Source organism: Rhipicephalus microplus, chromosome X (genome assembly GCF_043290135.1).
Source record: "Rhipicephalus microplus isolate Deutch F79 chromosome X, USDA_Rmic, whole genome shotgun sequence".
NCBI lineage: Eukaryota > Metazoa > Arthropoda > Arachnida > Ixodida > Ixodidae > Rhipicephalus > Rhipicephalus microplus.
The window spans coordinates 191,314,337-191,341,342 of record NC_134710.1 but is presented as its reverse complement, the minus strand read 5'-3'; the positions used below and the strand labels follow the sequence as shown (position 1 = coordinate 191,341,342).

General features: G+C 45.3%; 1 long non-coding RNA gene and 1 pseudogene across 1 annotated transcript; one reads left to right on the top strand and one right to left on the bottom strand.

The window, feature by feature from the left end:
• The first annotated feature begins 272 nt into the window (after positions 1 to 272).
• LOC142777054 (uncharacterized) lies at positions 273 to 1,461 on the top strand (annotated as a pseudogene).
• A 20,659-nt stretch (positions 1,462 to 22,120) lies between these two features.
• Positions 22,121 to 26,617, bottom strand: LOC119177335 (uncharacterized). The gene is made up of 2 exons (XR_005110572.2): positions 26,414 to 26,617; positions 22,121 to 24,390 (listed from the first exon to the last, which is right to left on the bottom strand). It is a non-coding gene; the product is annotated as an uncharacterized LOC119177335 (long non-coding RNA).
• Between the last annotated feature and the right edge of the window lie 389 nt (positions 26,618 to 27,006).

Below are 27,006 nucleotides of genomic sequence, written 5' to 3'. Positions count from 1 at the left end.
TGGGAAAAACAGGTATCCAAGCCTGCAGAGGTAAAACGGGGGCTTAGGCAGGGGTGCCCCCTGTCACCCTTATTATTCATGATGTACCTACAAGGATTAGAGGCAAAATTAGAGGGAAGTGGACTGGGCTTCAACCTCTATTTCATCAAACAAGAAAAACTAATTGAACAGGCACTACCAGCATTGATGTACGCAGATGATATAGTGCTAATGGCCAACAACAAGGAAGATTTGCAGAGATTGATGGGCATCTGCGGTAATGAGGGAGATAGGTTAGATTTTAGATTCAGTAAGGAAAAATCAGCAATCATGATTTTCAATGACAACGAAGGTAGTGAGCTTAGAATACAGGAGGTCACGCTAGAGATAACAGATAAATACAAATATCTGGGCGTATGGATAAGCAATGGGACCGAGTATCTGAGGGAACACGAAATATACGTGACGACTAAAGGTAACAGGAATGCAGCAGTCATGAAAAATAGGGCACTGTGGAATTACAATAGGTATGATGTTGTGAGAGGAATATGGAAAGGGGTCATGGTTCCTGGGCTGACGTTCAGCAATGCGGTCTTGTGCATGAGATCAGAAGTTTAAGCAAGATTAGAAATTAAGCAACGTGGAATAGGTAGGCTTGCTTTAGGAGCTCACGGGAATACACCAAATCAGGGAGTACAAGGTGATATGGGATGGACATCATTTGAGGGCAGGGAAGCTAGCAGCAAGATAAAATTTGAGAAGCGATTGAGAGAATTGAGGGAGGAGCATTCAGCTAGGAAAGTATTTAGCTACCTGTACATGAAGAATGTCGATACAAAATGGAGGAAACTAACCCGAAAATTGACCGGTAAATACTTATAAAACAGCAAGGGGCCAAATCAAAAAAAATTATTGATTAAGAAGAAGGTGAAGGAAGCTGAGACTGATACGTGGAGATTTGGCATAATTAAGAAGTCCGCACTAGAGATCTATCGAACTTTTAAGCAGGAAATTGCCAAGGAAAGGATCTATGATAATACTCGGGGTAGTTCTCTACTGTTTGAAGCCAGGACGGGAGTACTGCGAACCAAGACATATCGGGCCAAATACGAAGGAGTAGACACAGTATGCAGTGCGTGTGGAGAGGAAGAAGAAACTGCCGAACACTTGATAATGTTCTGTAAAGGGCTTCACCCTATAGTTCAGGATGATGGCGCAGAGTTTTTCAAAGCACTGGGGTTTAGGGACCGGGAGGGCAAAATAAACTTTAAGCGGGTAGACTTGACTAGAAGGAGGTTATCTGATTGGTGGCTAAAGTCAAGGCACGAGTGAAAATTAAACTCTTCATTGCAAAGTACGAATCCTCAAACTCACTTTTTAAGGAAAAAAAATAAATATAGTTTTTGGTTCATTAGGTATTACGGCTTGGTGGCGCTAGCCACCGCCCGATCTAAAGGGTACAGCCATATCCATCCATCCATCCATCCATCCATCCTAGATGCGCTTGTTCGCCTCCGTTAGACGCTCGAGGCACTCTAACGCAGCGTCATCAGAATACTATTCATCAATTTTCTTGCACAGAACATCAAATAAACGTTTTGTTCACTCTCTCCAGAAACAAGACTATCGTCTTTCGACGACATTTACAGTGTAACATGTAGATTCGGGTCATTTTTTTTAAGAGGGTAGTCTTTCTTGGGGTACTTCATAGAGTTTCATACAATACCTAGAGGGGAATCTGGCGTTACGATCGTGTACCTCCATGGGAATTAAGGGAAGTACAGGCTTCGGTTTGGATAGGGTTAGCTAACGAAGTGCCCCTTTTTCTACAGTTTCAGTTTCATTCTTCGTGCAGCGCGGGTAGTATGGTGTGGTGAAAAGGGATGAAGCAGTGCCTTTGTCGTTCGAAGAAGCTGAAGACCACTAGAACTGATTTGCTTCGACATTATAGCTTTAAGAGTCGTATTTGACAGTTTAAACGAAGCCTCCACTAACGGCTGCTCATAGATGTAGCGTATCATGCCAGTGCAGAATATTGCCTCGAGTTCGTGTTTTTCATGAGCGCGTCTTGTGTAAACTTGTTTTAAATCAACTGAAAAGCAATGAAGAAGTTAAGTAGACTCACCGTCTGGCTCCACTGACTCGACTTCACACGAAAACCAGAGGTGCATTGGGACCACTAGGACAGACGCACCTATAGCGTTGCAGAAGACGAAGCGATCAGTGTTTATCACTTAATACTTTACTGTTATACCCATAAATACATATTACATACATTCGAGAGAAAAACATGCATATTTGTTTTCAAGTGTTGTAAAAAATAATTCATGAAATCTTAATGAGAAATCTGAAACGCAATGGCAGAGCGATATACCCTGATGGTCGAATTTGCCCAGGTTTCACTTCCGCTGCCTGGTCACCAAAACTTTTTGCTTGCGTACAAATAATTGGAGCAAGTCTCAATTAAATACAAGTTCATATCAATTTGTCTTACACTCGGAACAGAAGTGCCGTGAATCTCAAGAACGTAATCTACCCGAAGCGGATCCGGAGCCTGTACTTCCCATAATTTCCATAGGGGTATAAGCGCAGCTGAAGGAGTCCGCGGAGTCACTATAGCGCTAGATTCATCTCTAGGTATTATTGTATGAACATCTGTGAGGTACTTCGACTCAAAAATTTTGGTCTGTCTGTCTGTCTATCTGTCTGTCCGCCGAAACGATTACCGAAACACTTAAAATCTAACCCCATCCGCAGCACCCACCAATATTGCTCATGGTTCGGTGTTTATACTTGTACGATTGTCAATTAAAAAGCAATTATTGCGCATATCTGAGGCACAATAACAAGACACCAATATTCTGTGGTGTGCATTTTTATACTAAAGATTGCATACATAAGTGGTTCTAAGGACCATAGCGTTTATCACGCTGCGCTGACACTGAAAAGGTAAGTGTTTCCAACGCTTTGCTAAGACGACACGGTAGCTAGTGCCACCTATCCGTCGCCTTGCATTCTACACCTTATCGCCTCTAAGACAGGCGCGCACGCTGAGCGCTTGCTACATCAGAGGCCATCCTTCGTTTTCCAAAATAACTGCCAGATAGCGGTCATGTCTCACGGACCTCGATGCGCTTGTTCGCCTCCACTGCACACATCAAGGCGCTCTAATGGCGAATTCCACTCCTCGAGCGGGAGCAAGTTTTCTTGCTCCGCGGCCGAGAATCTGGATTTCGCTGGTAGATTTGGAGCAAGTTCACGTGTTCCACTGCCAGATTAGGAGCAACTCACGCCGTGACGGGGCGTTCTGCGTGCTCCGTCTTGCAGAGACGGATTTCGCGGGAACTCCGAGAATGCGTTGCCGTCATTTCCGGCACAGTCGGGCAGCGCTGTTGCCTGCAGCTGCCATGAGCGGTTCTTTTTTTTTCTTTTTTGGGGTGGTGCCCTCTGCACGGGTTTATATTTCTAAAATGTCATTGTTTGGTGCTGATGGACGTGCTGCTGCTGATTTGCTTCTCGCTTTGAGCGATAGCGAGAGCACTAGTAGAAGCAGCGAGGACGAGCTGCACGTCCTTTCCCGCCATTAGCATGGCCGGAGTTCATCTAGCGGCCGTGGCCGAAGTCTCGACCGAAGATAATCGGCTAAGTCGAGGAAGTTGTCAGGACTGGTTTAGTGACGTATGTGCAAATAACTTCCAGCGCGACCTCAGGCGGGGCATTCACGCGTTCCACTCGCAGATCAGGCTTGGCGCAATACGAGTTGCTTGCTCCAGGATTTCACCGGCCGCTCCATATCTACCAGTGAAATTCGCCATAACGCAGCGCCTCCAGAATTCCATTCACCAATTTTCTCGCGCAGAACATCAAATAAACGTTTTGTTCACTCTCTCCAGACGTCGACGACATTTGCAGTGTAACATGCAGATACGGGGCCCATTTTTTTTTTCTTCCTTGAGTTTTCTTATATGTAGATACATACACATACGGTGCATGGTGGCAGCTTTGGCAATAGTAAAAACCCGCTGAGACTGTTCATATAATTGCTGTCAAAATGAAATTATTTTCTTCATTTCTTTGTTTTTGTGATATGTGCTGGTAGTTGTCAATCTTTTTGTGTGTAAAAGCTCCTCACTGCTCGCGTAAGAAAAATTACGCGGCTGGTTTCGGTGTGCTCGTGAGTTGTCAAAAAGGGGCGAAATTCTGCTCGGTTAAAGTTTTGGATCCGTGCATGATGGTACTCCGACGTCAATGCAACAACTTACATATTTATTTTTTTACATTATAGTATACTAGCTACATATATACCACCAATAGCTTGGTTCGTTTGGTGCAAGGAGCAAAAGCAGATTTTTTCTTAATTCGGGCATGTGGGAGGGGCAATATGCCAAGAGCCCCACATGGTCAATATTTCCGGAGTCCGGAGTGCAAAAAGTGGGCTCATGAAGATTGCGTGGGGGCCCACGGAGTGAATTTCACGTGCTTCTACTGCAGTCAGAAGAGAGAGAAAGATAAAAATAAGCTTTTCTTTGGGCAAGCATAGAGTGCGCCCAAGTTGGGTGGCCTCCTTATTCCAGGTAGCCGCGGGCCTTCGCCGCACGCATCGAACCAGGCTTCGCTGATTCTTCAGGCCTGGGTCCGATAACTTGGCTTCCCACAGCACTTCGGTTAGTCTAGTCGTTCCAGGGCTTTGTCTGCATCCCCATACCATATGGCATAGGGTGTCCGGAACGTCACAGTACTTGCCGGTGTACGCGTAGTCAGTTGCTTAGATGCGGTGAAGTATAGCGTACCGTGAACGTAAGTACATGTTCGCAGCCTTCTGGGCTCTTCCCTTGTCAGACTGGGGTGAGATGTCATTGTACGTTTTAGGTACATCTTCTTTCTTCCTTAGTGCGTCCTGTGGGAAGGCCCGATGAATATGAGCTCGGACGAAAGCGTCGGCTGCTTCATTTGCCATAAAATCTCGTGACCTGAAGTCCAAACGATGTACGTTTCAGGTAGATTCTTCTTCGCAGCAGCGGCGAAAATTTCTAAGGCTTCCTTGGAAATTCTCTTTTTCTGAAAATTTTGACATGCTGCTTGGGAATCAGTTGGAATTATTGCTGTGTCAGCACAGGTTGAGACTGCGAGGGCTATCGCTGTTTCTTCTGCCATATCGATTTCTTCAGTTAAGATGCTAGCTGCCCTGCCGTTCTCTCTTTGTCTTCGCTGTCCACTAGGCTGACAGCATAGGCATTCCTAGATATTTCGCTGCATCAGTGTATCTTGTGTCTGGATTGCGACCGTAGTCTTGTCGGGGGTTCTTATTTTTTTCTTTCGAGATTGTAGTTAGGATGCATATTTCGTGGGATGCGGGCTACTGAGATGTACTGTCTAATTGTTGCTGGGATAATGCTTTTCTCGTCACATTGTTGCATGGCTTCAGAATAGCCCAATCAAAGCGTCACCCATCTAGTTTCAGTGAGTCTAAGCCATTCGAGTTTAATTACTTTGTGTGCTTCGATGAGCTCCTCTTAGATGTTGTGTGTGTTGTGTGCAAAAATTTCATACCTTCAAATTTTGCATAGAACATGCTCCCACACAGCGACGACTATGCAAAATTTGAAGGAATGAAATTTTTTCACACTGTCTCGTTTTTCCCCATGCTGTGCCTCGTTTTGCCCCGCCGTTTGGGGCTAAATGAGACATCTGGTACTTTTTTTATTTATTTTTAAAACACACCTTTTAACTGTGGCCACATGGTCATATTTAGGCAGCGCATACCTTGTATACAAAGGAAAGTTTCAGCATTGACATTCAATGGTGAAGACTGAAATAAAGAAATAGTATTCACTATTTTCGAAATTTTGTTGCATTTTACCCCTAACCCTAGCAAATATTCGAAAAAAAAAGCTCTGCTCATGGTTTTGTTATTGAAGCGTTGCGATAGAGAATCTCTTTACCATCCCATCAGGCAAGTCAGTCTTCAAGCTTGCGGCGAGCTTTCATGGCAGACGTCAGGACGAAAGGACGAAAAAAGAAACTAAGTATAGGCTTACCTGCAAGGTTTCATTATTATCTTTTTCAAACCAAAAACTCGTTCACATACTGATTTCTTTCATCAAACTGCGTCCCCTCTCCTCATTTTTCTATGTTTATCGGTAATTTCGCAACAGCATTTTTCCCGATCAGCGTGCGCACGATGAGGTTGAATATGAGGAATGACATCCCCGAGTAACTTTTCTAGACGACCTCGAGGTGTTTGCGTCTTCACGTGAAGAGAGGGGGGTCATGTGTGAACTCACTGTAGCTCATCAAGTTAAAATTTGCGTTCCCAGTGCACATACAAAGTCGCCTTCTCGGACGTGCATGCAGCAAGCACATGCATTGTACATCGGCTCATTGACCCTTCTAAGCTAGCTTTATCAGCCATGCGTCTTGACATTCATTATCTTTGAAGTAAAACTGTAAATTTTAAAATACATTTTGCTCTTTTGCATGCGCAGTGATTTGTGATCCACAGTCACCATGAATTCATTGGCCACGCTTTCTAAGCTCTTGTTGCTTCTATATGTCAGTGCACTTGAACTGGTTGTAAAACTAGGCTGATTGAAAGAAGAAACGCGGAGAAATGAAAGCTCTTCGGCTGACGGCAGCCCGCCTTTAAATCAAGGTGGCATCACATGATCGTGATTTCGTAGCATATGTCGACTGCAGTGCCCGTATCTCCAGTGGGGGGCCTCGTGCACACTAGCACTAAAGAGATGCAGAAAGCAGAACTGCAGTGGGTAATTATCCTATGGGGACCACATCCATGCCATTACTGCTATGAACTGAGCTTTAATAAGAGAGCAAATTGCGAAACACTAACGGATATTTACTCTCGACGTCCAATGAAATGCGAACAGTGGTAAGTATTAAAATTGATTGATTGATATGTGGGGTTTAACGTCCCAAAACCACTATATGATTATGAGAGACGCCGTAGTGGAGGGCTCCGGAAATTTAGACCACCTGGGGTTCTTTAACGTGCACCCAAATCTGAGCACACGGGCCTACAACATTTCCGCCTCCATCGGAAATGCAGCCGCCGCAGCCGGGATTCGAACCCGCGCCCTGCGGGTCAGCAGCCGAGTACCTTAGCCACTAGACCACCGCGGCGGGCTAAGTATTAAAATTGTATAGTGCGCACACTCCAGTCATCACGATTGATAGGCGCGCATCAGCCCTATTTGGCATCACCGCACATATCAGCAGTGATGACTGGATGGGGCCCACTAGACCATTGCTAATGCTTGCCGCTGTTTCATTTGACGCCGACAGTACTAAGTTCCCTTGACGTTTCTCGTAATGGTCCCAAACGCAGTCCAGCCGTGATTTGCGGAGAACTATTATTTTTCATAACTTCCTGACTCATTTTTTTTTCTGCCGGTGAGCGCGTCGACCATAACAGCATCGAGGTGTATAGTCTGGCTCCAGTAATGTAGACGTCGTTTACACAAGGCAAAGCTCGCAGCGTTTTCACGCGTGTTCTGCCGCTGTGCTGCAGAAAATTATGGGACTTCAGTGGTTTTGATCTCATGTTACATTTGTTCTCACTGCCATGGTACCCTCCCACCTACTCTTCGGATGCGTGCAGCGTTCCAGGGGCAGAAGTGTGGCAGCTTGGGCCAGTTGGTATGGCATGACAATAGTTATAGCGCGAGAACAAAACGACGACACAGAGACAAGCGTGTCCTTCTTGTCTCTATGTCGTCATTTTGTTCTCGCGCTATAACTATCGTCCAGGGGCAGATTGAGTAGCACTGCGTGGCTCTGACCTCGCTCCCCTGCCGTGACTCTCTTCAGGTATCTGCTAGAGTTTTGCGAAAGGAAAACGCCCTTATTAAAAACTCAAAATTAAATACATGAGTACATAAATAGCATTTAGCAATCGGACGCCTCCCATATGCCATCGACGAAACGCTTCGTTCGCAGAAAGAGCTGCTACCACTCCGAGAGCACGGGGGATCAATGCAGACTCACTGAAATGCAATCCTGCTTCCAGCTGGAGTTCTTCGCAGCTACGTTCAAAGTCTGCAGCCACATTCATCGCGGCAATCATGAAAGCTATAGCTTCACTGCGCCGCGGCCAAGCAGCGGCCAATTGCACGCGTTGTGACGTGTGATGGCGCTTTCTAATTCGCCGTGAACAATCAGATTCGTGATGACCTGCCTTCAGCACTGAGTCTGAAGCGAAGAAAATTGAGTAAGATACATTCAGTCTCCGCTCTATTTCCTCTGTTAACTTACTTTTGCGCCCCTACCCAAAACTACGCGTTCTTCAATGGCCCTGCTCATTCCACGTCAAGTTCATGTGTTTAGTTAGCGTACGTTTAAGGTCTCTGACTGATCGATAAGTGGGGTTTAACGTCATAAAACCACCATATGAATATGAGAGACGCCGTAGTGGAACCGCCCATCCATGTAGTTCTTTAATGGGCACCCAAATCTGAGCGCACGGGCCTACAGCACCTTCGCCTCCATCGAAAATAAGGTTCCTAACTGTGTATATTGGATATCCAAGCAGGAGTATTACACCCCAAAATATATATATATACGCTCATGTTTTACCCACTACTTCGGAGGTGAAGGTGGTCACGAGCAAGCGGATGTTTTACCACACGGCCACGCCTCTGCTCATGAAAACAGTGAAAAGAACTTCCTCTGTTTGGAAATCCAGTGAAAGTAGCTTTCATGCTTCACAAACCACGCGTCCTGTATACATGTTCACAATGTAACATGAAACGTTGCAGTATAATGCGTCGTACAAGCATTCATTGTCAATGGGTGTCAGAACATGTGATTATCATAATGGCTCCGTGGTTCAAAGCCGGTACCCCAATTCGAAAAAGTTTCATGCACTAAGTATTTGAATAACGCACTAGAAACAAGATGTCACTATAACGTTGAACTCCTAAAGCCCGGAAGCTTGAGGGTCCCCTAATTTTTATTTTCTGTTGATAGAGCTCAAGTTTTGCTTTTGATGTCTGATGTGAACGGGTTATGGTGGCTACATGAGATGGTATAAGCGTCATATGATCGATGTAGACTCCGGAGGGAGCACAAAACACACACAGAAAAGGCTACTTTTCAAATGCACCCCACTGCCATTTGAAATACCTTCGTTCGCTCTCATATACATGGGCGATTTCTGAAGGCGATTTGTGACCGGGATTCTAGTTACATAAACTTACCTCCAAAGTGACTAAAATCTGGAAGACTATTCTAGAATATTGAGTTTATTTCGCGGTTATGTATCAAAACATGTTGACCGCAGGGGTTCCTTAAATAAAAAAATGCTCTAGACGAGTCATATCTGTTTAGCTCATGACCGCACCTATCAAGGAAAAAATTCCAGGCTTGCGCGGAAGGCGCAGCACAGTAACAGTGAAAGCCAGAACAGCGGCCTTTCAGAGCCTTTTTCGAAACACTCATTGGGTAACTGCTGCAAGCACACTTGCTTGATACCCACTATGGCATTAATAATAAAAATTTTAGGGTAGTAGGCCAGCATTCGCTATGCTATTTTTTCATCATTCTTCTGAGAAGCGTGGTATTCGCTAAACTGTTGCGGGAAATTTTGTGCCAATTGTTCATGCAGTGGCTGACGATTATGAGGAATTATGCTTGAAAAGGCTATGTGCCACAGTTAATAGATGAACAAAAACAAGCTTTTGTAATGAGTTGGATCATTAGACGGCCCACTCGTTACGCTATATATTCGCATTGCGCAACAACTTTCGCTGTTTTAAAACGCTTTATAAGTCGTATTAACGCGATTGCTTTCCGGACATCAAGCCTGCCTAAGGCAAGTTTGCCAACAAGTCCCAAGCACCGGCGTGGCTCAGTGATTGAGCCCCACTGTGTCATTGATACTAGGTTTGTTTTTTTTACTAATTTCAGTCGATCTACGGACACCGGACGGCACTGCGCGAGACCCAAGTTGTGATCTCATAACCGCTCTTGCTGTAAAAAAAGCAAAGAAAAGAAATGCGATGAAGGCCGCGTTTCACTGGCGTGAGGGCTGAGGGCAGCGTGTTTTGACACGCCTGGTCTAGGGCAGCCAAGGGCGGAAATGTGTGATCGGAGAGCGACCGCTCCTTCTGTAATGCGCGTGTCAAATATAAAGACCGTGTTTTTCTTTAAACCATTCTTCATCATCGAATTTAGCACTGGCGTCGCAAGAGGCATTATAGCATGTGCAACAATAGGATTATCTGGAACGAATTTTTGAACACATCATTTGCACTAGACAATCGCCAATTCTCGGAAAAAGGGGTATTATGACACTGGCCGAGACCGTCCTCGGCACGCAACGCATTGAGAGCGTTGTTGCGCTTTTTATGAGCAAGTGTTCTTAGAGGCGGACTGTATACAAGCAGCGTCGTGGATCGTACTGTTGTCCTTCTCTTTTTTCTTCTTCTTCAACGTCTCTTTTCTGTCATCTTTTATTCCCCTTACCCCCTTCCCCAGCACAGGGTAGCCAGCCGGTCTGAGGACTGCTAACCTCCCTGTCCGTCCTTCATCCTCCTCCTCACAGTTGGCATAGTAAGCAGATTTGATATACGTAATAAATCATTTGGAACGACAATTTTTATGGTTAGCCAAAAACAATAAGAACCGTTTACACGTCTTTGTTCTGTTTTGTGAGGGTGTATGTAATTTACGAACTTCGCATATTTCGTGTAAACCGAGAGGACAACAACAGACCAATACAAGGTCCATTTCTTCTGTCACATTTTACAGCGAAAGCTGTTATGTGATCACAACACGGGTCACGCGCGGCGCCATAGTGTCCGCCGCCGCCGGTGTCCGTAACCACAATCGCACGAAATCCCAATATAATATCACCAAATATCACCAAATAAAAAATAAACATAAAAGTTGCCCAATAAAAACACAAAAATCACCAAATAAACACCAAAAACACAAAAAAACACCAAATAAAAAAGTTCCCTAGGACATAGTGGGATTTCAACCCGGGTCCACTGCGTGCCTGCCCAGTATTCTACCGCTGAGCGAGGCCGGTGCTTGGGACTTGTTCGCGAACTTGCCTTAGGCACGCTTGAAGTCGGGAAATGAATCACGTTAATATGAGTCATAAAGCGTTTTAGAACAGCAAAGAAGAACAGGCGTCACACAAAGCGAATTGCGTAACGAGTGGGTCATCGAATGATCCAGCCCTTTACAAAAGCTTGTTCTTCATCACCAATTTACTGTGGCACATACGCACTTCAGACGTAATTCTTTATCGTCGTCAGCCACTGCCTGAAAACCAAAAATCGCCCAAGTTAAGTGTTTAGCGGATACCACGCTTCTCCGAAGAACGACGAAGTATGATAGTGAATGCCTGCCTACTACACATTGAATAATGCCATAGTGGGTACCCTGCAAGTGTACTTGCAGCAGCTACCCAAAGAGTGTTAAAAAAAAAAAGGCTCTTAAAGGCCGCTCTTCTATAGTTTTCGCTGTGACAGTGCTGCGCGTTCGGTGAAGGCCTCGCGTTTTTTTTTTTTAATGCGAAGCATTTCTTAGTGAACTTCGGTGACTTTGAGCGTATCTATTTATGTATCTATCTAGCCACTTACGTTTGGGCGTTCTCGTGGTCACCCCCTCAACTTGGCGTGAACTAAAATTAGCATGGGAGGGTAAGATGGTTTGACGAGTATGACGTTCTGGCCAAGACATGAATAATGCCGCAACTCTGTCACGTACGTCGTCAAACACTTTCCGCCATAGAGTGGCACATACCCATGAGCGGGTATGTACCGCTGGTATGCGTGTACGTGCCACAGGTGATTGACACTTACTATCTACCCACAAACGACGAGAACACACGTGGGCACTTTTAACGCGTGAGCGTTAAGAAATACCCGCCATCGGTAGCGTCGACCAACAAATGCAAAAAAAAATGTCAGGGTCCCAGCTGGAATCGAACCCACGCATTCTGAGTGGCGCAGACTCGTCCGGCGGCCTTCGTCTGCGCGGAGAGAAATGTTGCGCACGGGAACGAAGACAACGAAGACTACAGTGAACGCGCTGGCCGCTCCAAGTTAGAAAGGAAGAGGAGGATCAGGAGGTTCTCTAACTAGTCAGCCGCTTCTGCTCGAGCCCACCCTCACGACCTAATAAACGGCCTTTTTCAGCCTTTGACGGTCCTCCTCAGGCGTAACAATAATAAGAAAAAGAACAAGAATCACTGTCATTACCATCCTGATGGGTGCGGAGATATATTTCCCATGGGTGCCGTCTTATCTATAGTTACGCCTCTGCATATATTTATTTTTCAGAAAACGCTTGACCCTGTTTCACATTAAAAGTTACTTTGTGAATATAAATACATTCGTCTCCCCTCTTTCATCATTAGTTGTATGATAATTGTATTTACTGTACCAGTGTACATCGGCACTGGTACATATGCACTGGTACATATGGTACATATGCTTACTTAGACAAACGCACCCAATCTGTTACTATTCATGGTAACCTTTCGCGTTGTTTGCCAGTCACTTCGAGGGTGCCGCAAGATATTGTACTGGGACCTCTCATGTTCTTGATTTTTATTCATGATATCGTTGACGTTAGCACAAGGCCAACTCAAATTCGATTGTTTGCAGATGGCTGCATATTGTATCATGAGGTTGTTTGTCGAGAGGATTATGAACTTTTGTATACTAACCTCCATAACGTTTATTCATGGTGCAAACAATGGAGCAAGAAGCTAAATGAAACAAAAATTATATACTTGCATATAACGAAGAAAGTGCATAAGCGGTTGTTTTCTTTGTCTTCCTACAAATCTCTTTGTTCAAGTGAATGAATATAAATATTTGGGAGTGATCATAACTAATAACCTCAGTTGGAATTCTCATATAACATTTGTACTTCTTTTCGTACACTTTCTATTCTACGACACAGGCTAAAACGAACACCCCCAGAAAGCAAACTTAATGCTTATAAAGCACTAACCAGGCTTACGTTGGAATACGCTTGCGCCATCGCGGATCCTAAGACCGACCCCAATATTTATGCACTTGAAATGGTTCAGTACAAGGCTGTTAGATTTTTTTTTAATTCCGTTGCACCAACTCACCAACAGTTCTCATGAATACTCATTGTATACAAACTTTGAAATTACCACGTAAAATACTCATGCTTAGAGGGCCCCTAAGCCAAAAACAGGTCGAAATTCAGTTGTGGTGGAGAAGTTCTGTGTGAGTGTGCAATGAACACAGAGCCGTGTGAATTTTCGGAAAGTGTGCCGTAATAGACGGTTTCGCCAGAGCCTGCCGGTCTCTAGCAACATTGTGCATTCACCAGAAAATCACCCCTGAAAACTTCCAGTTTAGCATGTTGTTGCGTTGTTTTAGCGTTTGTTGCTGGCCGCGGCTGCTTGCGTTCAGATGTTTTATGCACATAAAATTATTTTGGTGAAGCGCTGGCAACTCGAGCACAGCTGTGTCAAGTCAGAATTCAGTCTACATGCCTGAATTAATTTTATACGCTAGTCAAAACGTTGTTTTCTGACCGATGACGAGAGAAAAAGCGCCTGCATTGCAGTGATCACGCGAAAAAACTGGATTCCCGCTAAAAGCACATAGGCCTGTTCTGCCCACTTCATAAAAGGCAATGTAAAGCTCAGCGCAGACTAATGGCACAGAGCCGATACTTAGACGTTAGACTATAGACTAGTCGAAGGCCCCCGGTTACCGGGAACACACCGGTCGTGGTCCTCTTCCACCCGTGGCAAACAAGTGTATACTGACGCCCCAAAGGGGTAACAAAACGTGAACGCTAACCCTGAAAAGTCATTGCAAAGCTGTTTATTTCATAGTTTGAGCGATATCAATGATGTGTACTGTTCTACACAACACAGGGCACAAAGTAGCCGATCTTAACATGAATCACCGCACAACATGTACGTCGTGGTGTCCAGGTTTCCTTGTCGTTGCATTTGATTTTTTTAAGTGATGCCGTTGAGTGGGCTCTCATCTGGGCGAGCAAATATGACTCATCACCTTTCTTTCTGTCACTAATGAACATCACCGCATTCAAGCTAATTTATATTTTGGGTATGAACAAAGACTGTATATTTAGGTAGGTTCAACTTGAAAGTTTAATTCGTGAATAGCTTACTCGCGAATAAATCATAATTGTGCGTGTGACCCTGCAGCCGCAGTTGACTTATCACATCAGTACAATTTATAATTTCTCAGTCACACGAACACGTCAGATTGCGAGCGATTCTGATCACCGCTGATCTCTTTAAAAAGTGTGGTGTGACACAGACGCAGAAGTCAGCGTTTTATCCTGAGGTTGCGTGCTCAAACGAAAACAAAATTATGTTCGGGGTTCAACAGGAGGAAGATGTAAAGTTCTAGTCAAAAGGCTGAATTGAACGAATTCCCCGTGAATCGAGCAACTCTTCTCCTGCAGGTCGACGGTGTGGGTGCGCTTTGAAGACGCAGACAGAGAAAAGACAGGTGTGCGCTGTCCGTCCCCGGTCTGCGACTTCAAAGCGCATCCACATCGTCGGCATGCATACAGAATCAACTGGCTCAATTAAGTTTGCTGACAAACGTCTCCTACAATTTATGCATTTTCTGTTTGTCTAGGCGCGACCCCTCTTAGAGCAGGCCACACGGAGCAGGGAGCCACGCTCATCGGAACACCACGACGTGTATTTTGCAAGGCGCCCGTCGGTAACACGAGCCGTGCGCTACGTCGAGTTCTTTAATGTAGTCGCTAGACTTTGCTCCAAACACATCCTAAGAAATGCGCGAGAAATAATAGAGCAGCAAACTCAAACACACCACGAAAACACCACCACCGGGACCTTGAAAAAGCATTGCCGTAAGTGCCGCACCTGAAGTCTGCTGGGGTAGGCCGTTCGGTGAGAGCCCGATTTGTTCACAAACAGCGAAACCGTCTGTAGCAGAGTTTCGCTGGATTTCGTGCCTACCGCTTGTGCCCCCGCGATATCTGACTACAGCGCAGCTCTGGCCGACCGGCTAGCCCTCCGCCATCTCCTGACGCCGTTAAGCTCTCGCTGAGTGGTGCCCTGTCCTCGGACTCCTGCGACCATGTCCATCTTTCCTATCTTCTCCTTACTTCTGTATGTGGGTCTCCCTGTCGCTGCCCCCATCTCTTTACCTCTCTCTTTTATTCCTTCCTATCCCTTTTAATCCCTCCTTATCCCCTTCCCTCGTGAGCCACTGTTGAGGTGTCGCACTATGATGCAGACCGTTACGGGGCTCACTTTCATGTTCTTTTCTCTCTTTTAAGAATCACTTATTAGACGCATTTGATTTCAAAACGTGGCGATCGCTGCTTTCTTATGTGGTTCTTAAAGAGAAAAGAAGAGAAGAGTGAGCCCCGTAACTGTCTGCATCAGAGTGCGACACCTCAACATGTAGCTCCCGAGGGATGGGGGTAAAGAGGGATTAAAAGGATAGGATGAAAGGCATGTAGATAAAGAGAGGAAGGAAAGAGCTAGGCGCAGGGACAGTGAACGACAGAAAACGATGGAAGTAAGGAGGAGATATGAAAGATGGATACGGTCACAGGAGTCCGAGGACGGGGCACCACTCAGTGAGAGCTCATTTCGGCGGCAGGAGATGGCATAGGGGGAGCCCAGTCGGCCAGAGCTGCGCTGTCGTCGGAGATCGCGGGGGCACAACCGGTCTGCCCGAAATCCAGCTTTTTCCTTCGCTATCATCCGCTGGTATCCTTACTAAAAGCCACTTTGCCCTCTCGCTGAGCGCCCCTCCCGGTGTTTCTCCGGTCATCACGCAAGTTTTTTTTTTTTTTGCCTCCTTAACTTAACCCCCCTCTTACATACACACTTTCTTTTACTTCATATTTTTTTACTGTACCCTCACATCTCTCCTCTTGTACCTGACTTTTCTTCCCTCTCACTGTCCCTTCAGTCCCCATTCACTCGCGAGTGTATCGGTTGATGTGTCCTCACGTGACAAACAGTTATAGAGCACTCCACACTCCATTTTCCTACCTGCCCGTGTTTTCCTAAAGAATAACCTTTGCCCCTTCCACTCTCACTTAGCATGCAGGTGCACGTGCTGTTTGTGCATGCCTAGGAAAATATGTGCCAGGCACTGCGCCGTGCTCCCGACCGGGTTGCAGAAATTAGGTGACTTTTCTCATCTTCTAACCACTACCACCACCACCAAATATGTGCTGCTAGGAGGTGGCGCACGTGGGCAACACGACATGTGCTACCTTTACCTAAAGGTAGCAACACAGTAACTCACGATGAACGCCAAGGAGCGCCGCTTGGTGCTCGTCGGAAACCGGTTGCTCGACTAATCGGGATTCTATCGACGTGGGAGCATGAATGCGATGCGCGTCAGAATGTCCTGCGCTGCGCGTCACACGCAGGCCGGAAAGGACCGGAGAGGAGGGGGCATTGTTTCCTCAAATTTTCGGCGCGCCGGCAGCTCAGAGCGATGTCACGTGTGGCATTGTTAATCGGGATGGCATTTGGCGCATGATACGTGTTCACTTGAAATGTTTGCAAAATATCGGTGGTGGTTTAGGGCCCTTTAAATTTTTCTCCTAAAAAATAACAAGCTCTCGTTTCAACCTGTTCCACATGTACAACCGTTGGTAACAAGACTAACCAGACATCATCATTTTAAGTCCTTAACTCCATATCAAACAAGAACAGCTTCAAGTTTTTTTTCTTTTATTCCTCGTACTATTAACGAATGTAACGCACTTGCATTATCGTTGATTGATTCAGTTTAATTGATGGACCTTAGTTCTTAACGTATAACGTTGAACATTAAATGTGTGTCTCCATGGGCTTATTTTTCACGTTTTCAAACTCTGTGTTTTGTTTTGTAATTTTGCCCCTCCATGCCTGGGCTTATGCGGGTCTGCATTGTGTTGTAAATAAATAAACAAATTAATTAATTAATTAATTAATTATTAATTGATTAGTTTGTTTTGCGCGTGGGTGCAACTCATTCATATGGTTTAAATGTACACCCAAGAATAAAAGTTTGCGGACCATTACTGACCGCATACTTTTGCCGTCTGCGCCTTCAAGTTAAGTAACTAGCTGTCTGCTGTCAAGAGCATTTCTCAAAAAAAAATGCATCATGGTAATGCTCTCGCCACCTATTCCGTCATAGCAACGATCTCGACAGCCGATGGCTCACCAAAGGACAGTGCAGACAGCGATTTCGGCAAGTACTTCCGTGGTCCACTTTTGCTTACTAACGTGCAGTGCTCAACTCACATGTCTATAACGACTGAGCATCGCGCACGGAACAGCATGAGCGACATCTGCAGTCGCAAATACGCCTCATTTGAGCATGCGAGGCGCCAATGATGTGCCTGCCCTGCAATTTCTACCCTTCTTTATCTCCGCGGCCGCGATGACTGCTTTAGCCGTCGAAGCGCTGTCAGCGTTATAGAACAAAAATAATAAAAAAAGAAACCAGCAATCATTGCTGGACAGTGTCCGGTTAGGCGCCTTGTATATTCTCGCTTCGTGATATCATATCACAGCAACAATGATATTAGTCCGTCCTTCTTTCTTGCTTTTTGTTTTTTCGCTAAATCGTTCAAAGCCCTTTCAACGGCCAAAGCGGTTGTTGCATCCACGGTGATAAACAGGGATCAATATTGCAAGGCAGGCACATCACTGGCTGCACGCTTGCTCAAATGTGGCGTATTTTCGACTGCAGAAGTCACTCGTACTGCTCCGCACACGAAGCTCCGTCGTTATAGACATGTGAGTTGAGCCCTGTACACGTATTGGCATTAACAAAACGTGCTTGAATATCTTGAAAACAGTGCAAAAGTAACATAGATTAAGGAAAATATAAGAAAAAAGCATGGTTGATCCCTCCGTCATATAGAAATCGTTATAACACTACAAGTGAACTTCGCGCAGGAGTGTCTTCGCAGCAGTATAGTTGATTGTTTATTTCACATTGATTTATGAGAGTTCACGCAATGTCCACAGGCGTTTGGCAGCTATAGCATCGTTTCACGGGTATGCACCCATGTTGACGCTCACTGGAACATCTTAGCCCCGCCGCGGTGGTCTAGTGGCTAAGGTACTCGGCTGCTGACCCGCAGGTCGCGGGTTCAAATCCCGGCTGCGGCGGCTGCATTTCCGATGGAGGCGGAAATGTTGTAGGCCCGTGTGCTCAGATTTGGGTGCACGTTAAAGAACCCCAGGTGGTCAAAATTTCCGGAGCCCTCCACTACGGCGTCTCTCATAATCATATGGTGGTTTTGGGACGTTAAACCCCACAAATCAATCAATCAATCAATCAATCAATCAATCAATCAATCTGGAACATCTTAGTCCCGACGACAAACTCCAAAGGTCACTTTAGCCCTTGTGGTAGCTGAAGTTCTTAACATAAACCTGAGGTGTTATGCAGGTGGGCAGTCATCTTAAGAGGGTTGAAGATGTTATTTGTAACGGTAATTAGCAAAGTTCAAATAAATAACTTTTCAATTAGTGGAGTTAGGCAGTTAAGTCAAAAAAGAGAATTGAAGTCCTTCATGAGAAAAATCGATTGCCGCTTTGATATTTCGGAAAAGCAGCCTCGAGTATTATCTGCGAATTAATGAAATTCTCCCCAGGTCTGCAGTTACTTTATTTTATGTGTGTGTGTGTGGGGGGGGGGGGGCAACGCGCATGTGACTTTTTCTGGCGTATCGAGAAATCCCGCGAATTATAGAATAAAACCACGTGACGTGTTCTCATTCACTACAACATCGTACTGAGAGAAAAAAAACATGCACGTGGCACACGTGTGGCAAAATGAGCGTCCGTCCGTGGCTTTAACCATCGGCTTCACGCGTCAGCATTTCTGACGGTGGCACACGAGAATGAAGCACTGTTGTCCCTGATGCGCTATAGGTTGACGGTTCACGACTGCTTTTATCCCCGTGCTCCTCTAATTTAAGATTTCGTCGATGCCTTCAACTCGAAAATGTCCCCATCAATGTCCCTAGGGTACTCATTATCTCTAGAACATTTAAGATATCAAATTCGCGCATTCAGCATTTATCTGAAGCTCTTTTTTATAAGCGTTGTTTAACAAACAGCTGACGCCCATGTTGCTCTGGCACGCTACGGGTATACCAGTCGGTACTGCGAATGTCATTACACCATCCATCACACGCATTTTACATCGATTTTAGTAACGTGTGCATTATACTCAAGCGTCTAATACGTACGTACAAGTGTATAACACAAATTTACCGGTGTAATGTACACCATAATCACAACAGGTGATTCTAAACGGCAAATGTCAGCTTACAAAGACAATAGTGCTCAAAAATTTCAAGCAGGAGAACCACAATTACACACTCGAAAAGTTTCATAGCTACGGCGCGACAAAGGCGGCAGAAGCACACGCAGCGCCACAACGACCACACCTTCAAAAGCACGGAAAACTCGTGAAGTGTACGCGAAGTGACCTGGTCACCGTAATTGTTTACCAGCTATCCATTTAGGTTATAACTCTTAAGCACCACTCTGACTTGCACTACACCTCCTTTTACATACAGCCGATTCGTTTTATATGATTCTACTACATCCAGATCGCTAAAACAGTGGCTCACATCGGGGACGCCAGATACTTAAGCGAGGCGCCACCATAGCATTCGGTCAAATCACAGCCGTACCATTTATAAAGCTCCACCATGCTCTACTAAAACTTATTCAAACCAAAAAGTAATTCGATTTTTACACGTTGTCTGCACTATTGTCGTTCTCGAAGTGCACTGGCGCACAAATGCGGTCAGTTCTACTAAAAGTTGACAAAACTACAGTAAAACGTCATTTTTTGTAATAATTGCAAGCACTTGCTCAACTTGTTTAGTTTCAATAAAATGCCCTAGGTTCAAGAGCGCTGGTATCGTTTCAGGGAAGGTTTTGCTCCATTCTCCGTCTGGATGGAGGGTCGACTTCTGTTATGGCTGAACACTACTGACGACGACTAAAGCGCCGCGTTTTCCGGTGAATGAAAAAAATTGCAAAAACTAGGTGATCAGTTCGCTTTGAATTAATGCATCCAATACAAAATAACACCTACATAATTTTGCGTGGCCACTCCAGTGCTGAGTTGTTCTATAGAATTGTTTTAATGGAAAGAAATATTCGCAGGAAGAGGGGATGGCGCTTGGGTAGCATTCAGACCACTCGAGCAGCGATTGCAACGCCAAGATATATTCCAGCGTGAAACATACTAACTAAAAATATATTCAAATTGTGCACCAGAACAACACCATTATTGCACTAAAAGCGCTCTTGCACTGAACGTGGTCAGTTGTACTTGATAGTGCTCGTTCTTGAACGGAGCCACCGCTTTCTAGAATAAATGACAGCACTAGTAAAAACGAGCACCTACATGATTGCTCCGTGCTCAGGTGCAATAGGCGCTGCAATCGCTTTGGGGAAATTTCCGCTCCTCAGTCCAGAAGTGGCGAAGCAGCACTTACTTTCGCATAGGTTGAATGCGCGTAGGCGTGAGTGACAATGAGAGTAATTAACGCACGATTGTAAATTGTCAAACTGCCTATGTCTTCCTGACACACGGAAAAGCGTTTGGCCCCGCCACGGTGGTCTAGTGGCTAAGGTACTCGGCTGCTGACCCGCAGGTCGTGAAATCAAATCCCGGCTGTGGCGGCTGCATTTCCGATGGAGGCGGAGATGTTGTAGGCCCGTGTACTCAGATTTGCGTGCACGTTAAAGAACCCCAGGTGGTCAAAATTTCCGGAGCCCTCTACTACGGCGCCTCTCATAATCATATGGTGGTTTTGGGACGTTAAACCCCACAAATCAATCAATCAAAAGCGCTTGTAAACGTAGTCAGTGTAAGTCGATATCAGATGTAAGGGCCAAGTCGCACAATATTAACGAGTTCAAAGATATTTGAAGGTACATGTTTCGCGTGCGAAGCCTTATCTACTTACATGCTTCTTAACGTGGGAAAATTTCACAGTAAATCTGTAAGTAATTTTTTCTCGCATGCATAATGTCAACTGAAAGCTCGCTCACTTGTCAGCCCGTCAATGCGCAAGCAAAAACTAACCACTGTTGAATTATAAGTGGACTCCGGGAGTGCATAGTCCCCTTTTTCACTATCTGGCTGACGAAATTGTCAGCCCGTGTATTGAACCATAATCAAATATTCTAAAAAATTGAATATCAAATTGTCTTATCTGGTGTTTGATTTGTAAGAGTGCTGAATTGGTACTGAAACTCACGTATGCATATAAAACAAACCGGCACCGACGCCAAGGTTTTGAGCATTATAGCGAAATGCTTTAAACAATGCGAAGTTACCTGAAGTCGTCTGCGGCAAGCATCACATTTTATAATTAAACTTATCAGTCCTTCCGTCCATCATCACGCAAGTTCCACGAAAAAACCCAACCCGATACATTACAGCTGTCCAGTATCCAAGTAGACAAATCCGTCTGAAGTATTCATCAGAAAGGTGCAGATGATACGTACACACAAATATCGTGCATAAGCATACGGCCCATTCAATCTGATAGCACAGAACGGCAATTCTAGACTGTGCATCATAACTCTGCATTGTTTTGCGTTCCACTATGAATTCTACGAGCATTTAAGGCTCACTTTTTTTAAAGTTCACACCGTGCTTGTTCGACGGTTTCTTTCGCATTGTTGTAATGTACTAGTTATTGTTTTCCTCTGATGCATTATTTCTGTATAATTTATCCACTCCTGTTATAGCCTTGCACTAGGCCTGCAGTATACGTAAATAAAAAAAATAATAATATCCACTTTTATCGAATCTGTTCACTGCCTCAGACCGTAATCTTCAGTGTAAAAGCGCTGCTCGGGCCCTTAAAAGTCGCCATTCAGAAAACAAAATGGCCGGGCACATGCACTGTTCGAAGTTGTCATTCGTCAAGTGTATTTAATGCGTGTGCCTTGTACCCCCGGCGTTAGTAAACGTAAATGGTGCGGTTCAGCACTGAGCTAATCTTTTGAAACCACAGGAAATCGTACAAAATATTTTCATCGGCACTTACCCTCCTAACCACTTCCAGTGCAGCGCACGTACTCTTGATGCAAAAGTCAGACATTGCACTGTTTGTACGCAGAAATCTTTTATTGGCACTCTACCTTCTACTTCCCCTATCACTCACCTTTGTTGCAGCTGAAAAAAAATCATACGAGTACGTCCACTGTCGGTTCCACACGATTTTTTCCGCCACCGCACGAAGCCGTCAAACGCACATGCTTAAAAGGAAAGGAGTGCTAACTTTCAATTAATGTTCTTTCAGTTCCACTGCTTGTACGACCCTTTTCACAGCACTTCAGGCACTGCCCACCTATCCTCTTCTGCACCACAGCAGCTTGAAGCACACCATAAACTGCCCCACGTCCAGCTTGGTTTTCATTTGTCTAGGCTGTGAACAGACAACACTCGCCATCAATCTCGCGGGCACTCGCTCACACCTGCCCTTCTTTTCAAGAGCTGGTCTACACTAAATTCAGCTCACAAGCAGCACTTTTCACAGATTCACTTTCACCACACTTCCACATGACCGCCACATTCTGCACAACACACACACATCCACACACGTGCCAACACCACGAATGCACCTCACGCACTGCACGTTTCACCACGTCTTCACTGTTGCTTTGTGCGCATGTCGAAAATACGTATCACAGGTACGCTCGAAATACTATGCAGACACAACGTTGACGACGCACACGCTTCACAGCTCTGAGCCTCACATGCACACTGGCTAATTGTAGGTAGCCACTCACGTTGCGAGCACGTGCTCAGCGCAAGCCTTTGCTTCTGCTTGCTAGAACGACCACTCACACCACAACACGTTTTCTAAGTTTGCTCAAAGCCTGGGCGCGTGATTTAGCACTCAACTCTTTCATGAAGCACCTCACACTCACTTGCACACCACTGCACACTACCTTTTGTATTACTACACTTCACCAACTGTAGCAGCTCACACAAGGGAAGCATTGTACACGTCGCAGTGGCGAAGATCAGCCGGTCACCACACTTCCCCGACGGTCCACTTCTTTCCTTTTCTTACACAGTTGGCCTCAACCCCTTTAAGTCACTCACTATGATTCCCTTCCACATCTGTTTTACATAAATTTTGTAGCAGAAGCACTTCACATCACGGCTGCCCACAATTACACGAGGTGATGTCACCCCACCGATTCAAATCACGTGAAGACGCCACGATGACACTGATTCACCACCACCACACTATCGTGCACATCACCGCTTCCACAGCCACACAACCGAGTGGTTCACGTCACTCGGCTCTTTGCCTGAAGGCGCTCAACACAAGTGATGCACCACACTCACGCACGTAACCTCACGGTGCTTTCGCAGCCACATGAGAGCACGAAATCACCACATGAATTCACTTCACCAGACGTTCATCCCGAAGCCACTTCATAGCATACTAAACCGACTCCCATCACAAGGCATCAATCACCGCACCAATTCACACCTCGCGCACATAATCTGAAACCACTTCATAACGAACCAAACAAACGCACATCACTGCACTTTTGCAGCCACGTCGCAATGCGAAATCGCCACGCTATTTCACATCACGTGACCTTCAAACGTTGAAGGTCAGTCACTTGACAATCTTGATGAACCAAACCGATGCACAACACTGCTGCGGTCACGTGACTGCAGCAAATAACCACATTCGCATCACCTGCGAGCACCAGCCATTCACTTCACCGCACCGGGACACGCACACAGCTGCAAAGCTTGTACAAAATCATCACACACCAGTCGCGACAATGGCCCACCTCACCCGACGTTTCGCCACAAACACGATGACACGCACACATACATACACTACGAAGATTTTAAAAAAACACCCGCACGCACACTTCACCAACACTAGCGCACAAGAACGTTTCTTTTTGGTGATGATTGAAACGCGCACCGTCAGCTTAGCATTCTTCCGCCGCCATCGCTGCCACTGATCAGCTGCTTGATGCATTGTTGCGGATACAAGGTGAGTTGCTTGATACATCATTGCTGCCTGCAGCGCTGTTGCCTTCTGACATCTTATTATACGGAAAGAGTGCATTTCCCAGTTGCTGATGGTGGAGGTCACTACTTGCAGGCGTGGTGGGGATCAGCATGAACAGTGATTGATTTGCCGTGGTTGCGCGAATGAAAAGTGACTACGATAATCGACCTCCTTTTGGCACATTGTATCAGTGCACACTTAACTACCCAAGCAGTTATCAGCACAATGACGGTTTCCTCCTTGTTGATTTTTTTTTGTCATTAAGAAACTCTTTATGCACGCATCACCCAAAGCCCGTTTTGCCAAATTGCCAAATGGCATGGGAATCTGAAAAAGAACGACAAAGAATAAATCACCATCCCTGTACATTCATCCAAAATTTTATTTAAGAATGATACTGACAGCTTAATTCTTGTGGACTCGGTTTATGATATCACATACACACATTTCATACCTTCTTCGCCTGTGCTTAATTAGCACCCACAATTCAAGAAAATTTGTGAAATAATTTTTTCATTGACTTTCTAATAAGGGCGAAAACTCTATATTGTAAAGGGTTTTACAATAGACTTCAACATAGACATAGGCTAATAATATAAGAGATTACTGTTCCCGGCGAAAATAACCTATCCGGATGAGTGGATTTCTACTAAAATTATTCCTGGGTGTTAAGGCTTTTCAAGGAAACCTGCAACACAAAGACAAACAAAGAGCACTATGTGTCCCAACAAGCTTCTCATTTTAAAATGGTATCTTGCCACCAGTAAGATGGTTCAAGCCATATCCTCCACTCCAGCAATTTTCTGAATTCTCCTAATTCGCCTAAGACGACTGGAAGGCAGAATAAATTAACATTTTATATATACTTTATCTCGTTCAATTTACATCATATGGGGCAACGCACGGTTTCTCAACAATACGATACCGAGAGTTATGCCCACTAGTCATCATTCTTCACGGAGATGCGTGGATTTAATTCAATAGGTAAATGCAAGAACATACACCCAAGAACATAATTGTCAACAATTGCTAACCAGCGGCCGTAACAGTCATTTGCTTTTTCGTCATCGTAAGTCGAGTAATTTTTCTGGCAGATAAACAACACCACATCTACCACAACCTCCCTGAGGCACAATATTGTTGCCCTAACGAATACTGTTTGTTGCAATACACCATAAAACCCCGCATAATAGCGTTCATACACACGCCTTAGTACAGGACAATAAGAGAGTTTTAGAATAGCACCCCGTAAGCCCTTGCGGTGTGGTCGCTGCCACTGCGCATGCGTCATAACACGAACCACCATTCGCGCTTGCGGTCCGCCCGCAGGGAATTCTAATTGCTTGCCGCCTGCGAAGCGCTGGTGTCGAGGCTACGGTGTAGCTGTGATCGGGCATTTGGGTTTGCGGGGAGGGCAAACGCTAGTCTAAAACTCATATGGCGCCCGCTACGTCTGCTAACACTATTCTAAAGTTCGCTAATGACACGACGAATTATATTGTTCGTCGCAAAAGCCACAAGGAGCCCGCTTGACTACAACAAAAGCTGAGGGCCGCTTTAATCCGGTTGCTATACGTGCCTGACAATTAGTTCTTATAGCAAACCATTTCTCATTCACGACTACGTAACATAAATGACGTCACTAGAACCCTCTATTGGTTTTCCAAAACGGGAACGCAAGACCTGTCAACTCCACAGACAGTTATGACGCCATGGAGGAGGCATGGCGCCAAACAAGTGTTTAGGCCTAACAACCATTTACAAAAAGCAGACATCTTCCCAATGATTATCAGGTCAAATTTATTTGCCACCTTTATAGGGTACGCGGCTTTCTTCTCTATCTATTTCTGCTACAAGCGCAACGCTTTCATTTGGCACTAAATTTGTAAACGCTGACACCTGTGCTAACCATCGGCAGTCAACAATGAGCCACTCCAACTGACGCCACTTGTCGATGTTGTCCAGAAGACGCTTGCGTTGACTCGTAATATATTGACATCATTTTATTGAGAACAAACTTTCCTTTTGTCTTTAGGCAACACGCACATTTACTCCATACATCACAAGAATTTAAGCGCGAAAATTGCATTCGGGTGCACACGTCTAAACAACCTTGCTTCTGCTATTCCTCTCCCTTGTCGACCGACAAAAGACGACGCCATTTTGAACCTACTAACTGTCGATCAATGCAACGGCCCGCAAACGAAATCCTACAGCGCGACGGTAGAACTAAACAGGTGCAGTTCATTGCATGCTCACTAAACATTACCGCGACGAGCCTGGCGTTTCAGTGGAAACAGGTTCTACTCGTAAAGGAAGAAAGTAAGCTCTCCACAGGAACACAACTTACCAGCTCCACGACTACGCAGCGAATGGTGCAATTGCGTGTTTGCAACGTCTTTCATCGCTCGGATGTCCCCATACTATGCCCAAACTCCATAAAACTCCCTATTCAGTTCAAATCTCCCCTCATCTCTTGTTTTTCTGACCTCTAAGGCTCGTGCGCCACAGTGCAAACGATAGGCAACATTTATTGTTTCAGTGTAACGGAAGTATTGCTTTTAAATATGCCTCTTTCACTCGTCTTCAATGCCCGAATCAGCGTTCTGGAAGTCGATGAGCCCATCATTGAACGACACTATATATTCACCAGTGTTCCCTATATGTCGTAGATGTTTCCAGTGATAGGGAGCTTTGTGAAGACGTGTTTTTAGACGCCTTGTTATTTTGCGAACGCAAATCGCGTGCCCATAGATCTCGTCCGGTTAGGTTAGGCGTATGCAGCGGCCCAATTACGGATGCCTTCTTTCGTTACCGAAAACACGACAGGTCTAGCCTCGGTGCTAGCCACGACGGGTGCAGCCTAGGGCATTTTCCATTTCTCTTCTTCCCCAGAAACGTCAAACGTTGCTACGAATGCGTATCTGAGGCTGTTGTTCTGTT